Source organism: Triturus cristatus, chromosome 11 (assembly GCF_964204655.1).
Source record: "Triturus cristatus chromosome 11, aTriCri1.1, whole genome shotgun sequence".
NCBI classification, from domain to species: Eukaryota; Metazoa; Chordata; class Amphibia; order Caudata; family Salamandridae; genus Triturus; species Triturus cristatus.
Genome location: NC_140594.1, coordinates 485277259 through 485296289, shown reverse-complemented (window position 1 = coordinate 485296289; position 19031 = coordinate 485277259). Strand labels below are relative to the sequence as shown.

The following is a 19031-nucleotide window of genomic DNA, read 5'->3' as shown; positions in this document are numbered from 1 at the left end:
TCTGGTGGTGATGTAACTCCCTTCAAAGGTAACATCCTAGATTCGGAGGAATTAGTGCCAAATCCATCACCCATTACAGTAGAGCTGGAATGGTCTGAGGGAGCATATAGCACCAGCAGAATAGTCCCAATATCTGGAATATGCGTCCCCGAACGAGAGTTAAGCCACCATTGGGAATTTCAAGATCAACCCATTTAACGCTAGAACGAAGGGGATCAGCGACAAAATATGACTGCACTGTGTGCAAGATTAGATCCTGGAATATCGCTCGGTTGTTCAACAAGGTGAATAATGATATGTGGTGTGATTTGATTTTAGATTATGATATACTTTGTTTGCAGGAAGCATGGGCGACGGACCCAATACATATTAACAGATTTAAAACACTGCATATGTCTGCAGTAAAGGGACCATGGGGTAGAGCAATGGGAGGGCTTTGTATAAACACATCGAACAAAATACCAATAGTCAAAATGGATTCAAGGTGGGGGGACAGATATTACTAATGAATTAAACTATGTACAAGTCTGACACATTGTATTATTCTGATTAATTTTTATAACAACATCCCACCAGTGGAGCTTCGAAACTTAGTAAAAAATATTGCTAGTGACCTAGTTCTGGCCAGCATTGAAAAAGGATATCATGATACTCTTGGCAGGGGATTTTAACTACCTACCATGCTCCCATCAGGACAATAGAATTTGTGGTTTTAGCGATGAAGAAGGTGTATGTTTACAGTATAACATACACCTTCTTCATCGCTAAAACCACAAATTCTATTGTTAATAGTTGTTTCGTAACTGCTCCAGGATCTACCTTGGACCACCGTAATGAGTAACCATTCAATTTATCCAATTTTACCACCCCTGAATCTTCTATGGGAGTGACTGCCCTTTGTAACCCATGTGCTGGCAAACTAATTGTTAGGCAAAGGGGGAAATGATCACTCATGGGATTATCCCCTACTTTAAAGGAGTGTATCCTCGAAGCATAATTATGTGATGCGAGGATAAAATCTATAGTCGATGATAAACCTTTCCCGTTAAATGTAGGTGTCATGGAAATTGTTCCCCCGCCATTGTGTGGCAGAAGTGAGTATAACTTATACTCACTTCTGCCACACAATGGCGGGGGAATTGCTTAGTAACCTAATGGTCAGTAATGAGCTGGGCTTTGTGAACGACCTACTGCCTAATCCAATTTCCATCTATAATAGTTCCAATATTTAAAAAAGGGGACCGTAACGACCCCGGATGCTACCGGCCAATATCGCTGCTGGACTCTCTGGTAAAAGTAGCTGGCCGAGTCATTCTGGAGCACCTCCAAACGTGGGCAGAAGATAGACAGGTGCTATCAGATATACAGTATGGCTTTTGAGAAGAATTGGGAACAATCGAGTATAAATCTTGCTCTAATCGTTGGGAAATATGTAAGAATAAACAAGGGCTCCCTGTTTTTTGGCATTCGTGGACCTCACGGCGGCTTTCGATTCAGTTCAACATTATAGATTATGGGAGATACTTGAGGCTGCAGGGGTGGATCCCCATATTATCCATTTCCTACGGTATTTGTATAGTGGCGCGTCAGCTAACGTGCGCTTCAGCATAGGGGGTGAGCGCACAGCCTCCTTTCCCATTATAAAGGGGGTCAGGCAAGGTTGCGTTCTGGCCCCCTTTCTTTTTAATTTGTATACTAATGGGTTGGAGCAAGCACTCCTTGACAATAATCAGGACTTCCCCATAGTAGGTGGCCGATCCGTAACTGCTCTCCTCTATGCGGATGACGCAGTACTGTTGTCCAGAACACAAATTGGCCTGCAGATGGCCCTAGACAGTTTTATTGACTTTTTGAGGAATCTGGGTCTCTCGGTTAATAAATCAAAGACATAGATTATGAAGTGTGGTGGGAGAAGAAATAGATCAAAGGGCATGTACGTGGATGGGCAAAAGTTAGCTAAAACCAAGAGCTTTTCTTACCTTGGTATTTTGTTTAATCAAAGCGATTCATGGGCCCAGGCAACATCAACAAAAAAGTTGGCGTTTGCAAAGACAACAGCTGCCCTTATCTCCTTCTCTAAGAAGCTAGGCAGGAAACCCCCTGCAGAGCTTATCCAGATCTATAAAGCCAAATGTATTACATCAGCAATGTACAGGGCGTGAGTGTGGGGTTTTGTTGATGTCCAGCCAATCCAAGTAGTGGAAAATTCATTTTTAAGATATCTTTTATCAGTCCCAGCTAGCAACTCTTCCTTTGTTTGCCATGATGAGCTAGGTCTTCCATACATTTCGGACCGCATAAAACTTGAACCCATCTTGTTATGCCATAGAATATGGCTAAAGGAGCAAACCAAATTAAATAGAGAGATACTGCAAGATTGTCTTAGACTAGAGGAGGTTTTAAAAATTCCCTGGGTTAGGTATTTGCGAAATTTTATGAACGATTTAGGGCACGCAGAATATTTTACCAACCCATATACAATGTAAGAGATCCCCAGAAAGAATCTAAGAAATGAGGGTCTCCAGCACCTGAGTATATTAAGAATGTCAGAAGAGCGTTTAAAGCCTACTGTGAAACAACATCAGATAATTTTAACTTCTTTTGGTATGGAACCGTATTTAACATTTGTACCAGGTAGTTTTGATAGGCAGCTTTTGACTTGGTCTAGGCTGGGTAATGTTTACAGACTAGTGACTTTTTCAAAAGTGAATGATTGGTCACGGACATTGCAACCCTGTCCATGTGACAATCAGTCTGAGCAGTCTACAATACACCTAATGTTATTTTGTACATTTTATATTGTGTTAAGGAACGTGTGGATACTTCCACTTTTAAAACAACAGGGGCTAAGGCAATGCCGCCCAGCCTTGGTGATACTCCAGTTTTTGGAGAATGAACATGTAGCTTGGCCCATAGCAAGATTCTTGAAGAAAGCACTGCACTTTAGAACAAGCATGATATGTGATGATTTATAAATGCGATTGGGCAGTGGCGTGGTTTTAGACCAATTTTTTATCATTGTTATTTTTTTAACTTTTTTACAGAATTTTGAGACCTTGTTATTTTTATATGTGTAATATTAAGCAGTGTCTGTATTTTTGTGAATGTTTCATGCTTTTATGATTGTTAAAAAATGCAGTCGAATAAAGCTTTCCTTGACTTGACTTGACAAACTGCCCTTCTAAATTTACTACAACTAAAAAGGTTGAAAAAAACACTAGTGAAATATATATATATATTTAGTTTCATGTTAAAAATAATGTAAATTATTTTAAAAGTAATATCAATTATATGAAATGTATTTATTACATTGTTAGATTTGAAATATATTTATTTTTTATATAAATGTTTTAAATATGTAAAATATTTGCTATTAATTCTATACACAATGTTTACATTTTTTTATACATATTAAATAAATGTAAAAATATTTCTATAAGTGGAATTTTTTTCAAGCATAATACTTAATAATTAGGGGATTCGCCTTGACCAGGATCTGTCACTAAAACAACATACGAATTATGTCGCAGGCGTATGTTTCCATACTATTAGCCTGCTACGTAAAGTCTTTCCATTACTGCCGGACCAATTCAGGAAGACGCTGGTGCAGGCCCTTGTTATGAGTCGGATCGACTACTGCAACGGTCTGTTGCTCTCTGCAAATGAGGGAGTATTGAATAGACTTCAGGTAATACAAAATACTGCGGCTCGCCTTGTTCTTAATGCCCCTCTAAGAACAGCATCAAAGCCACTTTTAGAAGAACTCCACTGGCTCTCTATCCGCCAAAGGATAACATTTAAAACTTGCTGCCTAATACATAAGAGCCTAAATAGACAAGGTCCACTATATCTGGAAAAGAAATTTATTCCATACATTCCATCCAGAATGCTCAGATCCAGCAATGGGCATTTACTGGTAGTACCGCGTGCCAAGAAGGCCAGGCACGGAAGTAAGGCACTATCAGTGTTGGGACCTAAATTGTGGAATTGTCTCCCTGTAGCTATTCGTTCCTGCTCCGAACACTTGATGTTTAGGAAACAACTTAAAACCTTGTTGTTCATAAATGCGATCTAGTGACTTCCGCCTGTTCTACTCTTGATAAAGGACTAACCCGCCAGAAGCGCAGAGATACTCCAGTTGGAGTCGATTCTAGCGCTATAAAAACCTGCAAATAAATAAAATAAATAAATAATATATTAAAATTAATTACATATATTCACATTAAATATGTTTTTAATTTACCATCGTGTTAAACATACTATAACATTTTATTTAATGTGATCCATGTCTAGAGTACATATACTCTGTTTGTAATAAAACTATTTTTAACAATTCATTCAAATGTTTAATAAATCAAATTTCTTAGTGTACAAATGCAAAATATAGTCATGAAGTTATAAGTCACAACTTTAAAGTTGGAAACTCGGCTCCATCCCGTGGTTTCTGATGGTAAAAATATAGGTCAACATTTTTGAGTAAATGTGTACTTGGGATGGGTGAATAGCCAAAAGTAGTCAATTTAGTCAAGCGTCTAATAGTTAATTTACACTGGTACATTTTCTCATGTGTAAGTTTACCTTTGTGAATAGGCCCCTTAGACATCTAGTTGTCTGTGTATATGATAGGAAACATTGCCAGTTTCCATTGTATTCCATGCACAACACCTACCATGCTATCTTATGCTGTAGTAATAAGCAATATCACTTTCTATAATGTTCCCTTGCTGAACAGTGAGTCATCATGCCCAAAATAGCACATTGCCTTTTTTCTATTCTGCTAGTGGTAAATAATGCCACTATGAATAACACAGAGTACAATAACATACATTTTCAGTTTGTATTATGCACTGTTAATCAGATTACTAGATTCGGTAATGCCCAGTTTTCATAAACCCAGAAATAAATGTTGCCTTTTTCTAATAGAAATTATAATACATATTAAGTGATTAAAATATGCAAAACAATACACACTACCAATTTCCTTGAGGCTGAGAAATTACTATTTCAAATTTTAATTAAGTAGATTGATGCAATTTGCTTCTTCACATAATGTAAAACAATGTACATTTCTCATTTCTATTATGTATAATAATGAAAACTTCTTGTTTGTGAATGTCCAATACAGCACTATATCAGTTCCAATAATGACGAGTAATGCACAGGTTGCAGACTTGCCTTTCCTATCCACAGCAACACTCACTTCTGGTAGTTGGCACTAGGAAACTTCAATTATCGGTTTTCATAGCCTAAGGACATTTTCTTCACAAGTCATTTTGGTCTAAAAAGTGCTCTGCTGGGGAACTGCTGGGGAACTGCTAGTTAGGAGCACCGACCGTCCAGTTCTGAAACAAAGGAATAACCAACATTTGACAAACAAAAAACACCTGGACCCAAATCAGCCAATAACAGGTAGCAAGGCCATGATGGGAATAGAGTGGTATTATAGAAGTAGCATAAAGACTTTTAGAGTATAGAAATGCTGCTTGTCTAGGCAGCCCTTTATACATCCCACCGGACACACTCACAACACTGGGAAACTATAAATATACTCAAGTCTCTGGGTTAACATCAGGCTTTATGCAGGTATGATCAGCACCAGAACTGAATCATCCACCTGCATGTTGGTAAGTTTTGTTAAGTGAACACATTTTGACCTTGTAATTGAAAAGATGGTAGTAGGGAGGAAACAAACATTAGACTACTGAAGACAAAAGCAATTTAAAGTAATGTATTTGTTGGTTCAAACTTTATGAAGAGACCCTTGCTGTAATGAGCTTCTTAGATTGATACATGTAATTACAGTTTAATGTCTTTGTACAAGAAAGATAGACTTCTATTTTAGAACAGGGGTTGACAACAGGTAGCTCAGGAGGCACTGTTAGCTCTCCTGTACCCTGGAAGTAGCTCCCTGAAGTAGAGCCCAGCACAGTGTGCAATTCAAAGGGTCTAACTGGTTTAAAGATGGGCAACACTACACATCTCCTTGACCTTGGAGTGGCTGCCAGCCAAACCAATGACAGGGCCCCACACTTACACACAAACATACACTGTGACATGTTGCGCTATCTGTCCCCACTCTTTATTTAGCAAATTCAATTATGCAGTAGCTGTGAAAACTGAATCAGAAACGTGGGGGGTCATTACGATAGCAGGCGGATCGCCACCGCGGTGGTGATCCGCCTGTATGGCGGTGGCGATCTGCCCGCTAAACTCCTCCGCCCGCATGACTTTTCCCCCCGCCACATTATGATGGCGGGGGGACCCCGGCGGATGGGAAGACCGTCCGCCGGTTTTCCGCCGGTAGGCAATCCTCCTGATTGCCTACCGGGTGGAAAAGCCCAGGAATATGGTGGCAGTTCCTAGCAGGCACCGCCATCCATATTTGGATGATGGCGGGGAATTGACTTTCCATGGCGGAGACTCCGCCATGGAAAGGCAGGCAGTTTTGGGTTTGGGGGCCTGTTGCGGGCCCCCAGTGTGTTGGGGGGTGGACAGGGGGTACATATGGTACCCCCTGCATTGTCATGTACATGGTGGCAGGCACCTCACGGTGCCCGTCACCTTGTGCTGTGAGCACCGCCCACCACAATGCCGGGAATGGAGGATGCCACTGCCATGGTGGCATCCTAATTGCAGGTGCGAGACCGCCGCACCACAGGCGGCCGGTCCCAGCACGGCTAGGGTGGCGGGCAGACTAAAGTCTGTCCGCTATCCTAATGGGCCTCTTGGTGTCAGCCAGAGTAGAGTACATAGAATGTGATCCTGTCTGAGATAATGTGGAAGTATGTGAGAGCTGCATGATAGCAGCCCTGAAGCCAAGTAGAGCAACGACTGGATTGAAAGTAGAGACAGGTAATAGCCTTGATTGTTTTAGATGGTGGGAGAGGTGTGTTCACATATTTATTTGTATTTTTGTATGTTTCTCTGTGCACTTGTTTGCATATGTGTGCAAATAGGTATCAGTTATGTATGTGGCTGGTGTTGTGTCCTGCCTCAAAAGACATTGTCTCACTCTGAAACCAGTTCTTTGTGTTGGAGAACACCAGATGTATATGGTTCCCCTGATATAAAGGCTTCATCTCTGGCATGATTATGAGTATTCCTAATGTAATCTTGACACTGGTATAATACTGGTAAATCTTGACAAATGCTGAGCATTCTTGGACCTATCATTGAATAATGATGGCTTTCCTTGCCATGCTGTGAACATGCTTGGCCGAATTGTGGCTATTTTGAGGAGATTTATATTTATTAGTATTTCCCTTGTGCCAGTGAGCATTTCTGCTTAATTTATTATTCACATGGAGGCCTTTTATATTGATAAAGCTTTTCCTGACATTGCATCCAGAATATCAACTACCACAACTTAATGAAGGTAAGCATTTATAGGTGAGTTTAATTTTACCTTCATTCTGTACCCCATAGCAATTTATCTTAAACAAGTAAATCAATACTTTCCTAGATATACATTCCTTCTTGAGATATCTGGGTATGATATGTTGGTATGATACTATTTTGTCACTCTGTAATATGACATACATTTGGGTGGTCTTGAAAGGTGCAGTCACTATTATTACTGTAAGAATGGTCAAACCAATTAGTAGCTCTGGGCCAGGATTCTCCAACCTTTTCTCTAACGAGAGATACTTCTGCTGAATTAGGATGGTCCAGAGCTACTAATGGGTTTGACCATGGTTTCAGTAGTGGCCACATCAAATGCAATCACAATAGTGACTACATCTATCAAGACCACCCAAATGTAAGTCACATTACAGAGTGACAAAATAGTGTCATACCAACATATCATACCCAGAACATTGATTAATACAATATCATGAAAGTATCGTTTTCTAATTTTCCATACTGAGGACCCTTTCATAACCATCCTGTGCACCTATTTGAATGCAAATTCGTCGACTAGGGCTCAGTGGATTTACACCAAATCATGACAAACACTGGTGATGCTAATAAGTCTGGCTTATGAAAGGATAGGCTTTTTGTGTCATTGATGGATGATGTATTTAGGTATTCAATAACTTATCACATATGCACTATGTTACACATCTTTTTTCTCATTATCTATTCATCTATCCACTGACCCATTCTTGCATTCACCATCTCACACAACTGAAATCCGAAGCCCACAAACTCAACAATATATGCAAGATAAACTAAATGAATCCAAGTAGAAAAAAAGTGAACATGCTGCAGTCTTAATACAGCAGGCAAATGCTTGCAATAACAAAACTAGACATAGCAGTGGGTGTTCATTTGTTATCATTTAAGAAAAAACAAAAAAAAACAAGCATGGCCGTCACATTTAGAACCAAAATGTTAGCCATCTTGGAATGGTGAAACAATGATACACTAGGGGCAACAGCATTTCATTATGGTCTCCTGGTTTAGAGGAAGTGGTCACTTGGGATGCTGCACACTGCATATAAAAAGTGCAGAAAGCAACCAACCCATTAGCACTCCGTGGAGAGTTGTAGTATCTCCTTAGGAAATGCTAAAATAAAAAGAGGAGAAACAAACAAATGAAAGGACAACTGTTAAAGAAGATAATTCAAAATTAAAATATGAGCCAACCAGCCTTGACATTGAAGCACACTTATTTTCAGGTGGATATAGATGTGATCAGATAATGCTGTCATTCACAGTGCAGTAGAGTCAATGACTGATGTGGACTGAACAATTATCCTTATGCAGTTCACTGTCTTGCATGGAATGACACTCAATCAGACCAATAGCCGAAAAGAGCTCACCCAAAGCCCCGTATCTATCTATATGTATGTATATATATATATTAACACAATATCATCATTAATAAGTCTGACAAAGGCGGCAATGTCGTTTTATGGCATAAAGACCAATACCTTGCAGAAGCTAATCGACATCTTACTGACACCTCCTGCTACAAAAAATCTTCCAGACAAGAGATCCGTCTGATCCAAGAAAAAGTGACAAAATGCCTCATGCAGTGGAAAAGGCAGGGTTTACTGACAAAGGATGAACTGAATTTTTTGAAAGTGGAATTCCCTGTAATTCCAATTTTGTATTTTCTGCCGAAAGTATATGAGTCAGTCCCCATTCCTGGCAGGCTCATAATATCTGCACAGAAAAGCCTACTCGAAAAAATCTCAAAATATGTGGACCACTTCCTTCAGCCGCACGTCTCTGCCTTACCATCATTTGTCAAGGACACCCCACACTTTTTAAATAAAATCAGGAATGTTGTATGGCAGCCAAACTTTTTGCTAATTGTTATGGACATAGAATCGTTATACACTAGCATCAACCATGTTGATGGTCTGTCAGCGGTGAAGTACTTTTTGTCAGAAAGAGGTATTGGTATGAGAGAGCATAACAACATGTTATTAGCGATGATTGACTTGTGCCTTTATATTAATCATTTCCTCTTTGGTTGTGAAGTTTACCAACAGTTGAGAGGAGTGGCAGTGGCATGTTTCTCCTCAGCTATTCATGTCTACATGTAGGCTGGTGGGAGGAGCATGTCCTCAGGGCCAAATATCAGACAGAATGGGCCAACAATGTGATGTTTTTCTGGCGTTACATCGATGATATCTGCATGATATGGAAAGGTAGCAGACAATCAGCTAATGATTTTATTGAGTCCATTAACTGTAATGATTTGAATTTGAAATTCACGACCAACATTGATGACAAAAGCGTTGAATTTCAAGCTGTATCTCTGTATGTGAATGAGGGAGAATTACACACCAAATTACACCATAAGGTAACCGCAGGCAATTCCATTCTGCATGCAGAGAGCACACACCCCCATCACACTATATGTAGTATACAATATGGCGAATTCCTTTGAATTCGCCGTATTTGTAGTGAAAAATCATAATACGATGCATGTCAACACGAGGCCTTCCTCCGTTTTCTTGAACGAGGATACACTAAAACAACATTGAGCCAAGCATTAACCAGAGCTAACTCGTCACCTAGGGAGGAATTACTTATTCCTAAAAAAGACCGATTACCAGCTTCGGTCTTGCATACACCTGATGCTGATACTGACAAAAGAAATGTGAGATTCTTCACAGCTTTTAGTCAGCAGGAGAGCAAAATTCACAGCATTATATATTCACAGTGGCCTATAGTGCTGACAGATATTACACTTAAATCAATTCTACCAGACACACCTGCTATTACATTCAGAAGGGCTCCCTTCACGAGGGATGCCCTAGTGAAATCAAGCCCAAAAAATACATCTAAGACCACCTGGCTGACTAAGAAAGTTTTTTTTAAGTGTAATTCATGCCGTGCATAAACATTTGCCACCAACAGTGTAGATTACACCACAGCATTTAATGAGAAAAGAATTCCCATCAAGGAGCACTTGACATGCACTGAATTTTCTGTTTATAAACTTCGCTGCACATGCGGCCTTGACTATATTGGCAGTAGCAAGCTCCCTGTACACAAACACATCCTGCAACACGTGAGGGCCATTGTCAATTTGTCAAAATGAGACATGTTAAGCTGGTTCATAATAACAAACTCAAGGACTTGGAGTACACAGTTCTAGGGGCTGTTCTCATTTCCGGACGGGTTGGGAACCGTGAAAGGACTCTTCACCAGTTGAAGACTCATTTTATATTGTCCCTAGATACCAAAATGCCAAATGGCCTCAATATCAGCGAAGACTTGTATATCTTCTTATAAATGCATTCTGAACTGAGTTTCTTTCCCTCTTAAATCAATCATGATGTTCGTTGTTTCTTTTTTAAATTGAATCATAGTCTGAAATTTTCGATCTTTTATACATATGTAATTAATTGCAAATTTTTCTTTTAACTATTGGCATTATGAGGGTATTCTGTTCAGGCTTGGACAGATTCCACATGCTGCTATGACAATATAGTTTATCAATTTTTGAATTGTTTGCACTATTTTTTCACATGTATAGGCACTAGAGCACTTTACCACTGTGTGGATAGATATGCCGATTTTTAGACCTGACAGCTCTCCTCAATATTGAGTATAGGCATATCTAATTCTATTCCTGTTTGCAACAGTATCTGCACATTGCTGTGTAAACATACGCATTTGCACTTTCTGAATGTTTACATTTGGGCTTTTACATATATAGCCCCTGCCCGTCTTTTGACATCCTATAATCTTTGACCATTAAGACAATCTTTTGCACTTGCACCTTATTTGCGGCTCTTACTTCATTCCCAATAGTTTGAAAGTTATATTGTTCGGTGATTATGATAGCTGAATATTTTGTTTATAGCACTTGCTTAGACACTGTTTTATCTTTGACTATGGTAAACAATATTGGGAATTTGAAGGCAATTATATGCACTTGCACTTTTCATTCATTTATGTCTAACAATTGTTGAATTTTAGGTCAAAATGATCTTTGGGTATTATCAATTGCGAATATTCGCACAGGCAGCTAATTTACATATATGTGATTTCTGCAATGTATGACTGTATAACTAATGCACAGGATTGTACTGTAATGTTTGTTTAAATACTTGGTGTATTGGAATGTCCGTCCAAATACCAGATGTATTTTACAATGCCCTTATTTTTAGGATCTGTGGGTAGTTTGTCGGCATTTTTATATGTCCACGGTCTGTTTTTTATTGCTAGTCACAATGCAGTCACTTTTAACAACTGATAGTACACCTTTTTTGTATTTAGTACTTCCCGTCTAAAAGCGTGTCATGTGATCAAGCACGTGCAGGCGAGCGAAACGCGTCAGTGGCGGGCACGAAGCCCGAACATTTTTTGGATCTATATGCTGGAATAAAGAATGCACTTCACACTGTAATCCTGGTGTGTTTTCATTTTTATCCTTGATGGAGTTTGTCAAGAGGTCCGTGCCAGAAGATCCCTGCTTGATCCTGTAAGCGGGACTGGAACTATGTTTGAAAATATATATATATATATATATGAATCTCCAAAGTGCCCTAAGCATTCGAAAGGTCACTCGACGTCACTCGCACCAGCTGGCCTTATATTGCTGCTCTCCTCGTATTTCAGCCATGAATTATTTCCCCAACGCGTTTCAAGGCTACCACGCCTCTTCCTCATGGGGCTTGCTTGAACAAATGGCATCACAAACTCACGTAACTTCGATTTTGGGCATCTTTTATTTCTACAAACCCCTCCCAGAAGCTTGACTCAGTACAGTTTCTTCAGGATGCATTGTGGGATATGTAGTCGCCAACGTGAGTAATTTGCATTTTTACCTATAGTAGGTGCGATGTCCATTCATAATATTGCCGCTTATTAATGTCCTTAGTAGGATCTGAAACATTGTAGGAGAGAACTCTGTTGCAAATGGAGCGACGTGCTGATACGGAGTGAAGCAGTTTCACCCCACAGCCTCTCAGGTGAGTTCGAGATGGTGCCCCTTCCAGGACCGGACCGCCCTGCAAAAAATGAATCTCCAAAGTGCCCCAAGCATTTGAAAGGTCACTCGACGTCACTCGCACCAGCTGGCCTTATATTGCTGCTCTCCTCGTATTTCAGCCATGAATTATTTCCCCAACGCGTTTCAAGGCTACCACGCCTCTTCCTCATGGGGCTTGCTTGAACAAATGGCATCACAAACTCACGTAACTTCGATTTTGGGCATCTTTTATTTCTACAAACCCCTCCCAGAAGCTTGACTCAGTGCAGTTTCTTCAGGATGCATTGTGGGATATGTAGTCGCCAACGTGAGTAATTTGCATTTTTACCTATAGTAGGTGCGATGTCCATTCATAATATTGCCGCTTATTAATGTCCTTAGTAGGATCTGAAACATTGTAGGAGAGCACTCTGTTGCAAATGGAGCGACGTGCTGATACGGAGTGAAGCAGTTTCACCCCACAGCCTCTCAGGTGAGTTCGAGATGGTGCCCCTTCCAGGACCGGACCGCCCTGCAAAAAATGAATCTCCAAAGTGCCCCAAGCATTCGAAAGGTCACTCGACGTCACTCGCACCAGCTGGCCTTATATTGCTGCTCTCCTCGTATTTCAGCCATGAATTATTTCACCAAAGATGCCACTTTAACCCTCTCTGACCAATCCATTTAATGTCTACATTTGGCAAAGCAAGGTCTCTCACCATACCTCTTTTTTCTGCATACTTTTCACTCCAGAAGACATAGCTGTGACCTACAATCCACACTGTGAACATCTTTCAAGGAGATCTGGATGCACTCAGGAGGTGTCTTCAGTAGAATGGCAATATGAAATGAAAGACAGTTGTAAAATGGAGGCATACATATTTTTTTTTTAATAAAAAGAACTCATTGGCTGATTCAAACCATTTTACAGTTAAAACTAGGCTGTATGTGTACATTTTTAGAAGCATGTTTTTTATTGGTTCAGAAAATTGTGTTCCCACAGAAGATTAATTTGGATTTGCTGTTAGGTTTGACAGGTGAAGCACTCTTGCTCTTTGGAATAGAAACATTGTGTGCTGAACTTCTGACCTCTCTGCTCACACCAGTGTTCCATGAGCTGTTGCTATGGTAGCAGGCAGAAGTCAAGTTGGGGGAAGGGTTCATTTGGAAAAGGGTTGAAGTTTTCAACCAATAGAAATGTGTGATTTCATTTGAAAAAATGTGGGAAGCACTGAGATTTGTAATTAACATGTATATGTGTGAAAAAAGAGAGGGAAACATTGCCATTTACTGGTTCTGGTGAGAGGAGAGAGGTGTGCAGCTCTGAGATTCTGACTCTGATAATCTGCTGTGTTCTCCTCTCTCTGCTTTTCTCATTTCCGTTGTACTCCCTCAAGGACCTTGTAGGGTGAAAAAAAATATTTTTTTGTTTAAAAAAAAAAAAAATGCGCACGGTAAAAAAACAAAATAAAAAAATTAATTAAATTTTTTTTAAAAAGTTGGGAGGTAAGGTTGGCTCTTAAAAGAGCCGTTGTGTTAATACAGGGACAGAGGTAAGAAAGAATGGGAATATTAACAAGGACCACAGATGTGCTGGTCTATCTTATTGTTTATTAGGGAAATACTGGTCTCCCCATGAACAATTAGACCATAACATCTGGTGCACCTCATTTGTACCCTCTGAAATCGAGGGTTCCTTTCCACAGGAGCAGAAGAGGGTGATGCTCCCACCGCAGAGGAAGTGCTCGGCTGAGCTGCCGAAGATGTACTCGGCTGAGCTTCTGCGGATGTGCTCGGGTGACTTACTGAAGGGTTTGCTTCAGTATGTCGAGCAAAAGTCCTTGGATGAACATCCCTAAGGTGTCTCAACATAGTGTGATTACCAAAGGAATACTTCTTCCTTGGATTACCTCTAGATAACACACACTCACAAAGTGAGCAGGTAACTAAAGGAGCATTTACCTTTTTCTGCCCCTCAGGAAATGTAAAATACTCCCAAATAAAATAACTCTTCTGTTTCCTCCTTCTCTGTCTGATGATGCTGCTGCCCTGCTCACTCTCAGAAGAGGACTGCTGCTCTGCCATTGTATCCCAAAGACAATTCAGCTCCTTCTCCTAAGAAATCACAAGCAGTAATGAGGGGAATGGGTGTGGTGAAGGAAGATTCTGGAACTGAAAGTAGTTTAAACCAATCAAAAGTGTTGTTTCTTGATCACATGACCAACGTACGCGCACGTTAAGTTTACTGAGTGCGTACGGTAAAAGTACGCATGCGCGTATGAAAGACACACGCACGCGCGCATGCGCATTACAGGCACACTCGTACACTTCCGCGTAACGTGCGCGTATAAAGCATGCGCTTACGCGTCACGTAGGAAGTACGGACGCGTCCGCAAATTGCGTAAGCATGCGCACACGGAGTATAAATATTACGTATGCTCACCGTACATAAAGCGAAGCGTGCGCTTACGGTAAGCTTACCGTACGCGCACGGTAAAAAAAAATAAAAAAATTACAAAAAAAAAAAGGTTTGTTGAAAATATTAACTATGTTATACAACTATATCTAACCATTTATTTAAAAAAGGTGAATCATACTATATTGAAGAATGCATTAAATCCATGAATATATACATAGGTAGCATAGTGTTTAAAGGAAAAAAATAAAAAGAAAAAAAATTATGTAAAAAACCAAGCAAATTCAATGAAAAAAACGTAGGTTTCACACACATTATAGTCAGGAAAAATGAGTGATGTCATCAGTGATGTCATTTGAGATGTCATCAGTGATGTCATGAGTGATGTCACTGACCATGTCATGAGTGATGTAATATGTGACGTCATCAGCAGTGGATTGCGGGTGCGCGAGTTATAGTTAGCTGAACTAGCTATAACGGGGGAATTTCAATGTTTTTTTACGAGAGAAATGTCCAGCTAACTATAACGTGTGTGAAACCTATGGTTTTTTCAGTGAATTTGCAAGGTTTTTTAAATGCTAATTCGTAACTATAACGTGTGTGAAACCTATGGTTTTTTCAGTGAATATATATATATATATATATATATATATATATATATATTCACTGAAAAAACCATAGGTTTCAGGCACGTTATGGTTAAAATTGAGCATTTAAAAAACCTTGGAAAATCACTGAAAAACCATAGGTTTCAGGGATGTTGTAGTTGGAGATTTCACTCGTATAAAATCATAGAAATTTGGCCGTTATAGTTAGTAGACCTAACTATAACTCACGCCCCCGCAATGCACTGCTGATGACATTGCATATTACATCACTCATGACATGCTCAGTGACATCACTGATGACATCTCAAATGATGTCACTGATGACATCACTGATTACATCATCCAGTGAATGTGTGTCTCTATAAAGTATAAAAATATGTTTTATATATATATATATATATATATATATATATATATATATATATATATATATATATATACCACACAGCGTCTTCTTCACAGAAGGACTCGCACTCGGAAGGTAAACCAAAGATTTATTCGCTATTCGTTACGCGTTTCATCAGTCACACTGACTTGATCACACGAAGTGTTACAAACATAGGAGGTATTACATAGCTGGTGAAACAAAGAACAGACTAAATGTTTGTCAAATAGTATCTGTGACTTTGGCGGCCATTTCTGAAGGTTCAAAATGCATTCAAAAGGGTAAATTTCTGCACCAAATTGGTATAAATGAAAACTGAAATTCCCACTAGACATGTTATTATTCCATGGACCAACGTTTCACATATTTTAATACACATACATTGTGTGTCGACGCTTTATTTGTGGCTGAAAAAGAGCTGATAATTAAACTTGTAATGTCTAAAACAAACAAAATGTTAGCTCTTATAAACAGAAATTACTGTTATATTACATGCAATGATGATTATGCCACATACTGAAAGACAGCAATACAAGAAGTTATTCTTTGAGCAAAAAAATAAATAAAAATCGGCATAGTGCCCGAACGTCCAAAAACCAATCATTATGATAAGTTTGTACACCAGAATGATATAAATGAAAAACTAAATTCCCACTGGACATATTTTTGTAAACTAACGTTTTACATTATTTGATACACATGATAGTGTGTTGTCGCTATATTTAAATAGAGTTGGCAAAGTGCCTTCTATTTCATGAGACAAACTTAGAGTCAAATGGATGGATTCATTGGAGCCCAATTATATGAGTATCTGGAAGCTCGACATTTCTAAGTTCAGAAATCACCAAAAGTCAAAAAAGTTAATCACACCTAGCACAATGTAACCTCCTAATTACATACAAAAGTGCCCAAAGTATATTACATTTTATTAAAAGGAAAATGAATGAAGATCAAGTGAAAGGATATATTTTTTCTTATCTGTACCCACAGAACCGGGAAGAAAAGGGTAGGGTAACCGGAACGGATGGATCATCCGCTGAAGTGGCGACCCTTCCTTTCCTCCTGTGCAAGAAAAAGGAAAAAGGAAAAATATTGATATAGAAGATATCATAAAATTACATCTTAAAATTGCACATAGTTATACTATTACATCATAGTATATACCATTGGCTAAAAATTCTTTAAACATAATTGAGCGACCAGCGTATGAACACTTACAATCACACTAGTGTTGATTCCCATAGTATAGTTTGGCAGAAATACACAGAAGAATGGGAATGAGAATCATTCACCGTGTAGGGAATCCAAGTGGATAATTGTACTTGAAACTAAGTTCCCTAAGGGCCACAATTTAGATGAGGACTTAAGTGTACACCTACACGGTGAATGATTCTCGTTCACATTCTTCTGTGTATTTCTGCCAAACTATACTATGGCCATTTGGCCCCCCTCCCTAGGGCCGAATATGGCCTCGGGAGGGGGGCCATGTGGCCCCCTTCCATTTTGGAAAACAATTAAGAAATAGGGGTCAGGCCCTGGGGGATGGGGTCACCAGGGCCCATAAAATAGGAAAGGAAGGGGGGCACACAGCTCTCCTTCTGAAAAAAAAAAAAGACCGACATTGCCAAGGCCCTGCCCCCTCCCAGCAACACTGTGCAAACACGCCCTCTGGTGCGTTTTAAGTTGGGGAATTAATTCCCCTTCAATCCTGAGGGCCCCTGGGGGCCAACTAGCCCACCAGGTACCTCCAGTAAGTGCCACAGGGCTGCGTTGCAAAGAGGTGGTCCAGGCCACGCCCCTTTTTACACCTCTCTGCAATGCAGCTCTGTGGCGCTTATTGGAAGTACCTAGTGGGCTAGTTGGACCCCAGGGACCCTCAGGATTCAAGGGGACTTTATCCCCCAACTTAAAACGTGCCACGGGCGTGTTTGCACAGTGGTAAAGGGAGGGGGCGGGGCCTGAGGTGACATGTGTGCATACACGCCCTGTGGTGCATTTTAAGTTGGGGAATTCATTTGTCTTCAATCCTGAGGGCCCTTGAGGGCCAACTAGCCCACCAAGTGCTTCCAGTAAGCGCCACTGCGCTGCGTTGCAGAGAGGTGGTCCAGCCCAGGCCCCTTTTTACACCTCTCTGCAACGCAGTGCTGTGGCGCTTACTGGAGGTACCTGGTGGGCTAGTTGGACCCCAAGGACCCTCAGGATTCAAGGGGACCCCAGGGACCCTCAGGACTGTGGGGGGGGATTTGGGCACCCTAAAAGACCAAATCATGAAGAAAACAGGCACTGTGGCTCATTGAAAGGAGAGCATGGTAACTGCATCTGGTCTACTCCCAAAACGCGTGTCCCACGAGGGCACTCAATCGCTCCTTGGTGGTCTGGAATGAGTCAGGGAATAAATACGTCGTATGCGACCGGACCGCTAAAGAGCTGGCTGTTCACCGGAACGGGAAATTCAGGTGTCCAAATCCCCCCACACAGTCCTGAGGAAGACTCCCCTGTAAGGTGGACATTTACCTACACATCATTTGGGTCGAAACGTCGGATATTTTTGTACTGTGTTTTACCAAACAGCTTGGCCAATGTTAACTATGTAATTTCTTATGCTACAGTGGCTCAATAATAAGCCCACCTTGTACGTTGAATATAAATCATTGAATTGCACCAATCCCTTTGTCCTTTCACAACACTATATCCCCACACAATTCACCAATTTCCCCCTACCCCTGTCCTTCCTTTCTGGGCACATTGTTAATAATAATAAGTATATCCTGCATAAAAATTGTGAAAATGAGGGTGTGAATAAATAACACTACTCAGTTAAATCTTTGTATGTATTGTCTTTTGATGTTTTGTTAGTTTTTCTTCGTATTATTTTCCTGTGTAAATAGTGCTTACTGGGACCATCCCTTACTGTACTGTACAATACCCAGGTCCCAGTACCATTGGGTCTACCCTTGATGTAACTATTATGTACTAGGGCCTTACAGAGGAGGTCATGCTAATCACAGGGGTACCCCAACACATAGTGTTCCCTAGTGTAGGTAGGTGTTTTTGCTGTATTCTAAGTGTCTTTTAGCATAGCACTGGCTCTAGGCCTGGTTAGTCAGAGTCAGTTACCACCAGTACCCGTCTGATAAACTTTTGGGCACAGGATGATTTTGCAACAAGGCCGCTTTCTGCTCCTCTGTTGGTTCTTTCTGCACGTCTTGCTTCTTCCTGCACTTTTCTTTGTCTTTGTGGACT

The 19031-nt window shown here is 40.3% G+C and overlaps 1 protein-coding gene across 1 annotated transcript in view; it reads left to right on the top strand.

Moving 5' to 3' along the window:
- ZMAT4 (zinc finger matrin-type 4) overlaps positions 1-19031 on the top strand; it is a 2296526-nt gene that overhangs the window by 1716866 nt on the left and 560629 nt on the right. The window lies entirely within an intron of this gene.